The following is a 12070-nucleotide window of genomic DNA, read 5'->3' as shown; positions in this document are numbered from 1 at the left end:
TGCTAGCCGAAACTAGGAAGGAAAAAGAGAGAAAGAAAAGCTTCATCCTTGGGTTCTTCTTGGCCGTTTTGAAAGGAGAAAGGTTGAAGATATTCGGCCATACTTGCATCTAAGTTAAGGTATGTTTGATGATGTTCCATGAGATGCATGCATGTTTTAGTTGTTAGCTTGAGTTCTACCTAGCCCCATGGTCTAAATCTTGCTATGTGATAGAGATGATACTCGGCCATGGATGTATCATTCTTGCTTGGTGTTGATGTTATGTTGACGAGATATTAAGTGATTTTTGAAAACCATGTTGAAATTTGATTAAGTGGGATGAGTATGGTTTTCGGCTATAAAAGATTAATAAGGGTGATGGTTGTGTTTGATGCTAAACTTAGATAAATAATGGTAGTTTGCTTACATCTTGATATCTATGAGTTCCTTTCTTAGTTCTACCATAGGCCCACGGAGTATATGTTTAGATGGTGTTGTTGGAGATTATGATAGAAGCTAATGAGTGAGAGTTTGATAGATACTATGAGGTTAAACTTCATGAGATTGTAAGCTTGTAATTTGGATGATGAAATTCATGCTTTGTGAAGGTAAATGGTGTGGAAGGAGCATTCGGCCATGATGAAAATATATGAGATAGTTATAATCAACTTGAGATTCGGCCCTTGCACCTACATGTATATATGTTGCACATGATGTATTGGTATGACATATATACTATCTCAAGGTATATATTTGCATATGATGATGTTTCGGTTATGAAATAAATGATGGATGCGTATTGAGTTACAATATGGAATGCATTAGTTAGTAAAATGTATGCTGTTTTTGTGTGGTATTAAGTGTATAATTGGCCTCAACATGGACATGCATATTCGCCACATGAAGGGGGTGGTGTGCATGCATTCGGTTAGAGGCAAGCATATTGATGCCTATTCTTGGCTTGGAGAATTGGCTAAGGAGAGTACTAACTAATGTGTTGAATTGATTCATGATTTCGTACACATGTGACTCTAATGTCTAATGTATATAAGGGCTAAGTACCTTGAGCTTCACTTTGATGTTTGAATGAATTGTATTGAATTGCTTGTTGTGATTAAAAATGTGCATGACCATTGTGTATTTGAGCTAAAGGATGGCCATATGACCATTTAAACTCCTTGTCATATTCGGCCATAAGCTATCATAATGAGATTTTAATAAGTTAAATTTGTGTGAATTAGCTCAAGAGCTTAGAGGACCACAGTTGGATAAGGAAAGGAAAAAGTGATCGAATAGTCACGAAATCGTTCGACAACATCCGAGGTAAGTCTTCGAGTAATGACCCTACTTGAATTATATTGAAATGATTTGTCATATTATGGCGGACAGCCGAATGTGCGTAGGGACTAAGTTATAAAGTCAATTGAAATCATGCTCTTTGTGTGTGGCTATTGAGCCGAAATTGGAAAGGTTTGATAAATGTTTTGTGTTTGAGCCTTAGTAACGAGAATGAAATATGGATGTGTCGTGATTATTGATATATGTGTACATGAGCATTTGAATGATACCCGGGCTAAGTCCCGAAGGCATTTATGCTAGTGATTCTATCCGGCTAAGACCAAGGCATTCGTATGAAGTTGTTATATCCGGCTAAGACCAAGGCATTCGTGCGAGTTGTTATATCCGGGCTAAGACCAAGGCATTTGTGCAAGTTACCAAACCGGGTTAAGACCGAAGGCAATTGTGCTTGTGGTTATATCCGCTAAATTCGAAGAGACTCGGTTTGAAGGTGAGCGTTTTGGTGCTGTAATAAATTCAATTAATACTTTCGAAAAACCCATACGATAAGGTATGTTTACATGTGCATCGGAAAAGTCGATCCGTTTGAAATAGTATTCGTTCAATCGACTAACGAATTTTCGGCTCTTAGATAGGTTGATACCTTGTGTGTATATGTTGATGAAGTAAGTATGATTATGAGAATGTGTATTAATAAAGTGATTCATTTAGCTATGTGACTGTAATACTTTAGTCAAAGCTGATTTCTTTACTTGAGACTTACTAAGCATTAAAATGCTTACCCCGTTGCTTTGGCTCTCTGTTTTATAGATTTTGCTCGTTAGCTATTGGATTCGGGATCATCGAAGTCGAAGTCAAAGTCATCCACACTATCAAAGCCCCCTTTTTGGTACAAAGTTTGGTTGAACTTTGAAATGGCATGTATAGGACTACTTTTTCGTTTGTTGGTCATAGACCCCTTTGATTTTGTATAAATTTGGATAGCCATGCGAAAATGGCTTATATACACTTTGGCATGGTATCATAATCATTTTGTATGTTGTTCATTAAGAGGTATGGAAATGTTTGGAAACGATTAGCCATTGGAATGGTTAATCATGATCATTCCTTGTGCCATGTATGCTAAAAGGGCTAGTTGAATCAAAGAAATTATGAAGTAGGTAAAGGTTACCTTGAAAACAGATGCTGACAGCAGCAGTGATGTGGATGTGAAAAATCACTAAAAATAGTAGGAATGGAATTAAATAGTGAATAAATTATGTAAATGAACCTTGATGAATCTACTTTCATATGGAAGAAACGAAACGGTCATATGAGTTATATGTTAAGAGATATTAAAGTTCTCGTGAAACAGGGCCAGAACAGTTTCTGGAACCCCTGTTCTGACTTTGGAAATTCATTATAAATTAACCAGAGATAATTAGGAGTCATGCCATATATTTATAGATTCCTCTCTGAGTCTAGTTTCTATAGAAACAAACGGCATCAGTATTGAATCCCTGTACAAGGAGATATCCAAGTCGTAATGCGAAAAGGTCAGTGTAGTCGATCCCTGTAACAGGGGAGACTTTAACTAATAAACTGTACTAATTGGCCGGACCAAAAATTCTAGAAAAAAATTTGTGGATGGACATATGAGTCTAATTTCAGGGAAAAATTATGAAACTGATTTTCGAGGTTTGAAACTCAAGATATGATTTTTAAGGCGACAGTGATGCAGTAACCAGCTTGTCTAGAAAATTTTAAATGGACTGTGAAAATGATTAAGTCAAGTTTGTGTGCACCTTGTGTTCGACTCCGGTAACGGACTCGAGTACGGGGTGTTACAGCCTTTGCCCTCAGGTCCAGAGTTTTAATCCTATCCAACAACGAAGCTAACTCTAAACCTCTATCTGTCACTAACTCATACTTTGTACTTAATACGTTAGCTTGTCCTGCTAGGTCTTGTAAATGATTAGCAACCTCTCGAATCTAGACTATGGCTTCTCCCATGAGATAATCCCTATCTCTAACTTGATCCTGAAGATGGTGAAGCTCTTCCTTCTAATTCCCTTCTCTTGCCTCGAGCTACTCTATCCGTAATTCATAGTTCTGCAATGCTACTTCCAACCTTCCAATATTATGCTTCATTTCCTCGATTTTGTTCAGACTTGCTTTTAACTCGACCGCAGAATTATGATTTCGATGATGATGGAGAGATCGTCCAAGCTCTGTCACCTTAGCTTTTAATCCTTGATTCTCCTTCTCTAAGGACTGATTCTGTGCTTGCATCTCTTGGAACTTCTTCTCCCAATACTCTACTTTGGCTCTTTCTTCTTGAACCTCTTGTTTCCACTACTCTGAAGACTTCCCCAATCCAGCTCTCTTCAATGATAGCTGTGTCTTCTTATACTGGGTCTTCAAGTCATCTCGGTCTTCCTCAATCTTCCTCTATTCCTTCCTTACTTTTTCAACCTCGATTTTCTGAACGTCGATGTCTAAGCTTAGGTACATATTTTCCTCTTTGAGCCTCTCTATCTTTCTTCCAAGCTCTAAACTCTTCCTTTCGAACTCTTACTTTATAACCTCTAACGCTGATGGAATCACTCATAAATTCTCCTCCATTGATCGAGCAGCCTCCAAACTCGGTCTAGGGATGTTATCATTGACCCTCTTACTAAACCACCCTTTGTATTCAAAAGTTGTCATCAGTCCTTTAGTCAGAATCTTCACACAACAAACCTTCTTCCAAGTCTTGGAAATTTCTCACATCTTCTTCTTATAATGATCCCATTTATATTAGAAGTCACTCTGAGCTAGCCCTTGTGTTGCCGGTATAAACTACTCTGCCTTGCATTGCCTTAGGACAAGTAATGGTGCATAACCAACAACCCCCCAAATTCCAGGAAGAGGTACCCAATCAAAGCTCCCGCAACGATAAAGGATTTTGCTAGGAGTCATCCAAGTGGCTTTCCACATAACATCTTCTTCTTGGAGATTCTAAAGTATTTCTATCCACCTTTCCTCTGTAATGTCATCCTTCCTCGGTGTAACTGCTGCTTCCTTTAGCGAAGAATAGTTTTTAAAGAACACTCGGCAAGGAACCTTATCAACCTTCCAGAAGTGACTATGGAACCAAACTAACAACAACTGTGCACATCCAATGAATCTGCCTTCCCCAACTCATCGACATGCATTCAAGGACCTAAATGTTTCTACTAAGATCGCAGGCACAGGTGTATTCTGCTTACCTAATCGATCGAATAAATTCACGACTGTTTCATCTACGTGTCCCATAGCCTTTGGAAAAATCACCAAACCATAAATACTTAAGGCTAGGACATCAACCTTCTTCTTTACATCTAGGTGTGCCAATATTAAATCCCTCAAACTTGCCCACGAGATGCATTTACCATCACCTTTTTGTTGGATTTGAGCTGCGGCCCACTGTTCACTCACCCCTGTGATCATCATTAATTTCTTCACGAAAGTAGGGAGATTGGCAGCCCTAACATAAGCTTTGTTACCTTGAATTTTTGGACAGCAAAGCAAGGTCGTATACTCTTCCAAAGTAGGTACTAAGTCTACTTCTCCAAATGTAAAATAACTATAAGCAGGGTTCCAGAACTGTACCATAGCCCGAAATAGATGCTTATCCACCTTGATGTCTAGCAAATAGGGAAGATCTCCATAATTCTGGTAGAACAACTGTTTAGCCTCGTCATCCCATTGAGCCCAAATGTCCTTCAACTCCTGGAACTCATTCTATGTCGAACTGATATAAATGAAGTCCCATAACTCTGACGTGTACCCCTCAGTGACACTATCCCCTTTCGCTAACTGGGTTTTCTCTGACCATGCACAGACATAAGCATTGTCCTCCACTTTATCAAGATATTCATTCCTCATTACAAAACTTTCTAATCTAGAAACCGAACCGTGAATCGACACCATTAAATGTTGAATGTCATGCAATGATAGCAAAATAAAATAAGTTAGTATCATATATAAAAGTATAATAAACAAGTACCTATAAGGGTAATTTACTAAAGGCTATCACTATACTCCCTAGGGCAAGCACTTAAAGTTCACTATAAGCGTGCGTTTTAGTTCTAAAGCAAGGGTACCTGAACCAGCAGATTCCTCAGTCCTCACCCATTATAGGCTCATATAGAACAAGTTCAGTTTAGGGGGACACATTTCCCTATGGCCATGCGGAGATGAAAATCTCACGAAGACATAGGTACAGTATCCCGGAAGCAATCCACTAGCTCATACGGAGGTGAAAACCTCACGAAAGCGTAGCTTCTCACTCCCACTTAAGGGTGCGACGACAGTGATCATGTAAATGCAATGTACGGAAGCAGGATAACAAACATATGCAGCACACCTGTAAAAAGGATCAATTTTTAAAATTTTCCAAACTTCCGACATTAAGATAGAAAATAATCAGTTTTTTGGCTTGACTCTCTTATTGGTTCCCAGTGGAGTCGCCAAGCTGTTGAAACCTCTTTTTAAAAAGGAGGTATTTTGAATACGGGAGTCACCACCAACCTTTTTAGGTGTGATTGGATCACCTTATAAAATATTTTGGTCTACGAAATTATGAGAAAATAAGCTTGGGAGTCAGTTACGTACGAGGAAGGGTTAGCACCCTTACAACGCCCAAAATTGGAACCAAATTGAATAGTTTTGTCTTAATGTCAAAAGTTTGAAAGAATTTAGAAATAAGATCTCTTTTAAAACCGTAATAATTTGAGTTAAAAAGGATCAAGATTCCTTCACTTCAAAAGAATATAAATATCACATCCAGCATGATTGGACACGATATCCTTAAACTTTTGTAACTAAAAGCATCTTGTGATTTTTCAAAACTTATTTAGAATGATATTTTAGGTCTTTAGACAAACGAGAAATCGCAACCCAGCATATTAGGGCACTACTTCCCGAATTCCTAACTACCAAAAAATATTGCCTTATTTTTAAATTCTTTTTAGATTGAATGAAATATAAAGTTTTTTAAAGTGATGATGCATTTAACATATTACAAAAGATCAATATTAAATAAATTATCCTACATGATACCTACTTTAACATGATCCATGCAAATATAATATAAAAAAGATGAATAATGGCATAAATTACACAATATCGTTATCATTTTATGCATATATGATCATAGATAACAATGAAAATACAATATAGACTACATAATACATACATAATAATATTTCATGCAAAATATAACATAGAAAACAATGAATCTAGCAACATATAAATTACATAATATATAACAATATTCTATGGAAATATAACTTAAAACAACATCAATTTTATGCAAATATGGCAAACAATAAATATAAAAAATAGCAAATAGGTCGTGAGATATCATTACCATTTTAAAACAATATTAAGTAAATACAAAAAATACAAAAATAAATAAACAAAATTATGAACATATAAATAAAAAAGATAAGAAAATAAATACAAATTTTTTAAAAAAAATAGATGAAGTATTTAATAAAATATTTTAAACAAAGTATAAAATATGAAGATGAGTTTTAGAGATGATTAATATATATACACAAAATACACTACATGATATAATAAGTTAATACTTATAAAAATAATAATATGTTAAATTGGAGTAAAATTTTGTAGTAAATTTTAAAATATTAGACATTAAACATATAATAATAATATATGTATTAGTTTATAATAATTTACAAATTTTAATTTTTATGTACTAATAAATAATAAATAATGTAATAATCATATGTATAATAAAAGGAAAATAATATAGGAATAATATATAATAAAATATGATATGTAATAAAATATAAAATATAAAATATATAATATATAATGAAATATAAATAATATGATAAAATAACCTATAATTAAAAATAATATATATACTATTTTTATATATAACTAAAAATAATACATATAGTATTTAAAATAAATTAAATATATAAAAGGATTAAAATTGAATTTAATTAAAGAATCCAGGGTTAATTGCAAATAAACAAACAATTTGGGCCTAATTGAAAAGCATATTAAAGACGGAGGGACTCACTGGGCAATTAGCCCTAACCCCTAAAAACGATGTCGTTCTTCAAAATAGATTTTAATGACTATTGGGACTAAATCGAAATAAATACAAAAGTTTAAGGCCAGATTAAAATAAAAATAAAATGAATTTTAAAGACATAAAAATGCGAGAGGATCAATTGGGCAATTTGCCCATTTACCAAAAACGCGCGGATCCTCCTCGGGTCAAGGGTCAACGCGATGATCCTCAGCCCTAAAACGACACCGTTTTGGTCATTAAACGGTCATCCCAAAACGATGTCGTATAGGTTGCCTATAAATGTAAAAAAAAAAACTTCAAAAATCATTTTAGCCCCTGGTTTTTTTTTAAAAAAAAGAACAGAGATCCTCTAAAAGAGGAAAAGAGAGGAAGTCCTCCAGGCTTCGGCCTCCGTTGGGCCAAACCCCGGTCATCGGACTCACGCGCCCACACACCTTCGTCGACTCCGCCGGATGCAGCGGCCGGAAGCTAAAAAGTTTCCATTTTTGGTGCAAATCCAACGGTAAACTCCCTTTCCTTTTATTTTAGTGACATTTGTATATGTTTGCAACAAGAAGAAAAGGTAAAGAACTAATCACCTCTGTTTTCTTTGATAAACTGTTGTACTTTTATTGTATATCTCTATTTAAAAAAACCGTAGTCCCTTTACATTGTTTCTATTCGGGCTTTTATAGCCTCATAAAATATATTTACAGATTTCGATTTTATTTCCTGCTATATTTGTTTCGTCTCTGTTGTTTCTTTCCCTTTTTTGCAGGTAATAGCAAGAAATTCGGTAGTGAATGCGTCGATTGCGGCGCGATACGGAGCCGGAGTCACAGCGCTGATGGAGGGCCACTAGAACGGCGCGAGACGAAGAGGCGTGACGATTGGGTGTTTGCGGCGCGAAGCTTCTGGAAACCCTAGGGTTTCCAGATTCGATTTAGGCACTGGGCCTTGCTAGTTTGGGTATTTGGTGCTGTTGGGTTTTAGGTATTTGGGCTAAAGGTTTTGGGTGTAACCAGGTATAGAGTTAATGGGCATTTTGGTTTAGACCAATTGGGTTACAAGTGTAGTGGGTTTTGGGCTTATCAGGCCTTGAGGCCTGTTTATTGTAAATGGACTGTAAATGAACTTTTTTATTTCCTCTATTTTATTTATTTCATGGGCCCGGGCAAATTTGGGCTGTTACAGTATCTATTATCAAAATAACATACTCTTTCAAAGCCATATTATCAATGTATATATAACTGAATATTTAAACTCTTATATGCATACCTTCTTAAATCAAACCTTAATATCACATATTTATACGTAATATATATATATATATATATAGTGAATATACTTCACAATTGCCCAAATATGAAAACACATACATTTCATTTACAAATTCACATATACATATCATTTGACCAATTATAGATTTTCTTACACATATATGTACTCCCATTTATGTCATGAATACATAAGTAGTCCAAATGTTTACTTTCACATATATTCAACATTTATTTGCTTATAAACTTACCTCAGACAAGGAAAAACCAAAACGGAACGGCTAGTCGACAACTTAAGTTTTTCCCCGATCCAAATCTAATTTCTTTGGTTCTTGATCTAGATTAATATAAATTAAACTTATTTAATCAAATATTCAATCAAATTCATCAAAAAACACATAAATGGGAAAATTACACTTTTGCCCCTGACTTTTCACATTTTTCACAATTTAGTCGCTATTTCACAAAACACAAAATATTCAAAATTTGAATACACTCATGTTGGGCTGAATTTTCCTAGTACTCATAAAAGTCCACAAATTTCATTTATTTCACATTTTAGTCCCTCAATTTACAAATTTCACATTTTAGCCCATTTTACTCAATTTCATCAAAAATTCAGAGACAAAACATGTTAACCAAAAACATATCTTCCATTAATCAACAATTAACAACACAAAACTCATATTTTCATCTATAGCTCAGCTCAAAATCATCCAAAACAATAGAAATTGAGACATGGGTTTAGTAAAACACAAAGCAACGATCACAAAAATATAGAAATTATCAAAAACCAAGTCAAAACCATACCTTAATCAAAGGAAATAATAGCCGAACCCTAGCTTAGACTTTTTCTTTTCTTTTCTTTCAATTTCAACAAGTATGGATGAACAATGGCTTTATTTTATGCTTTTGCTTTTGTTAATATTCATTTAATACATAAATTACCTAACCATTCATTAAAATTATTTCTAATTACCAAATTGCTAAACCATGTCTTCCACTATCATATAGTTGGATTTATTTCATCATAAGGACCTCACCTTTAATTAATCAAAACAAATAGGCACTTTTACAAGTAGCAATCAACTGTCACCTTTTACGCGATTAGGTCCTTTTGTCAAATTGAGCACACAAATGATTAAATTTAATCACGAAAATTTCACACATATAAATTCACGCATAATAAACACTGAAAATAATTTTTAAATATTTTTTGACTCGAATTCGTGGTCCCAAGACCACTGTTTTGACTAGGGTCTACATCGTGCTGTTACAAGCTTAGCTTGAATTTAATTCGTGTTGGGTTGATTGCATTTTGTCCTCTTAAATTATTAAAATTTTGTTTATGCTGTTATAGGTCTCGATAAAATGCTTGATTAAGTAAAATCATGCCTAAGTTATTCTTGCATTATAATTGTGAGGGAACTAATGAATTAATTTTTTAAACAGATTGAAATTGTAATTAATGGACACAATACTTAATCAGTGCATGTCTATTGTTCTAAGGTAGTTGAAGGTTAAATTAGTAATGTATCTGGCGATACACTTGCCTTACATAACTTGCAAGATTATTGTGATTAAATTGTTTCAAGGTAAGGATACCTTGTTACCTCACATAGTCTTTTATGTTCTTATTAGATTTAATTAATCGTTTGAAATGACATAGGAATATGCAAGAGACTAGTTCAATTTAATGAGTATGTATGTGAAATAACATGTTTGCTTATTAAAATCTATTTAATCGTTTGAATTGACATAGGGATATGTTAAGAGATGAATGGATTTGTGTCGGTGAGTATGTTCATAAATTAGCAAATTCCCGAGTTGCCGTGAATTTGTTCGTAACAACATAAACACGAGTTTAATAATTCTAAGTTAAAGAAATGTAATTAATCTAACACAATTATGTTATCTTGATTAAAATCATAATTTGAAATCGTGCATTAGAGATTTATTTATTTAGTTTACTTAGTTTAAAATCTTAGTTTTTAATCACCCTCTTCAACAAAATATTTTTTCTTCAACAAAGTCTTTTAAATAGCGTTCATAAATAATTCTTTTCACAGTCCCTGTGGGTACGATAACTCGACATTTACTTGTCACTTTATTACTTGTTGCGATTGTGTACACTTGCACATTTCCATTGCTCCAAGTTTTTGGCGTCATTGCCGGGGACTGTTTTAGAAGACATTATTTGTGAAATTGTTAATTTTGCATTTTGGTCTATTTTTTTCTGTTAAATTTTAATTTCATTTTTTTGTGCGTTTGTTTCAGGTGTTTATGAGTATTTATCAAATCATTGACTTACTCCCCATAAACCCTAAAATTGAAAGGACTTTCTGACAAAAGAGAAGACAAATGAACCAAAGAAGGACCGAAGATATGAATTTTGAAATTCCAAACCAAAATCCAGGAGGAACATTCGCTTATAATACTCACAATTCGATCATTGTTTCCAATGATAAAAACTGTGTCATTCAACAATATGCCATTCCTCTATTCAATGATCTCAATCCGAGTATTAGGAGACCCAAAATCGAGGCACAACAATTTGAGCTGAAGCCAGTCATGTTCCAAATGTTGCAAAATATAGGTCAATTTAGTAGGATTCCTACTGAAGATCCACATCTTCATCTTCGGCTATTCATGGAAGTGAGTGACTCATTTAAACTAGTCGGGGTGACTGAGGATACCTTCAGATTGAGATTATTTCCATACTCCTTAAGAGATAGAGCACGAGCGTAGTTGAACTCCCTACCATCTGGTTCTATGACTACATGGCAAGAGTTGGTTGAACGTTTCCTAATGAAATATTTTCCTCCATCTTTAAATGCTAAGATCTAAAATGAAATCACTTCATTTCAACAACTTGATGAAGAATCTTTATATGAGGCATAAGAGCAGTTCAAGGAGTTACTACGAAAGTGCCCTCATTACGGCATTCCTTACTACATTCAAATGGAGATTTTCTATATTGGTCTCAATATTCATACTAGAATGATGGTGGATTCTTCGAAAAATGGAGCCCTTCTTTCTAAGTCTTATAACGATGCTTACGAGATTATTGAAAGAATTGCTAGCAATAACTATCAGTGGCCAACCAACCGAGCAGCCTCAGAAAGATGAGCAGCATGAGTACATAAAATGGACACACTTGCTTCTTTGGTAGCCCAGGTATCCTCTATGTCTTCTATGCTTAAGAACATAACTGTTAATGGTTTCAATGGTAATATGACAGGTCAGTAATTGAACTAGTTCGAGAATATTTCTTGTGAATACTGTGGAGATGGCCATTTTTTTGAAAATTTCCCATCGAATTAAGAGTCAAATTATTACATGGGAAATTAGAGTTGGAATGGTCCACATCCAAATTTTTACAACTCTTCATGGCAGAATCATCTAATTTCTGCATGGAGTAATCAATGGGCGGACCATAACGACTCTATTATGCCATTTCGAC

The 12070-nt window shown here is 34.4% G+C and overlaps 1 non-coding gene across 1 annotated transcript; it reads right to left on the bottom strand.

The window, feature by feature from the left end:
• Window positions 1-11445: 11445 nt before the first annotated feature.
• Window positions 11446-11552, bottom strand: LOC128290797 (small nucleolar RNA R71). The gene has a single exon (XR_008280583.1). It is a non-coding gene; the product is annotated as a small nucleolar RNA R71 (small nucleolar RNA).
• Window positions 11553-12070: the final 518 nt, after the last annotated feature.

The sequence above is a fragment of the Gossypium arboreum genome, chromosome 3 (genome assembly GCF_025698485.1).
Source record: "Gossypium arboreum isolate Shixiya-1 chromosome 3, ASM2569848v2, whole genome shotgun sequence".
Taxonomy (NCBI): domain Eukaryota; kingdom Viridiplantae; phylum Streptophyta; class Magnoliopsida; order Malvales; family Malvaceae; genus Gossypium; species Gossypium arboreum.
This window is presented reverse-complemented; position numbering and strand designations above follow the sequence as displayed.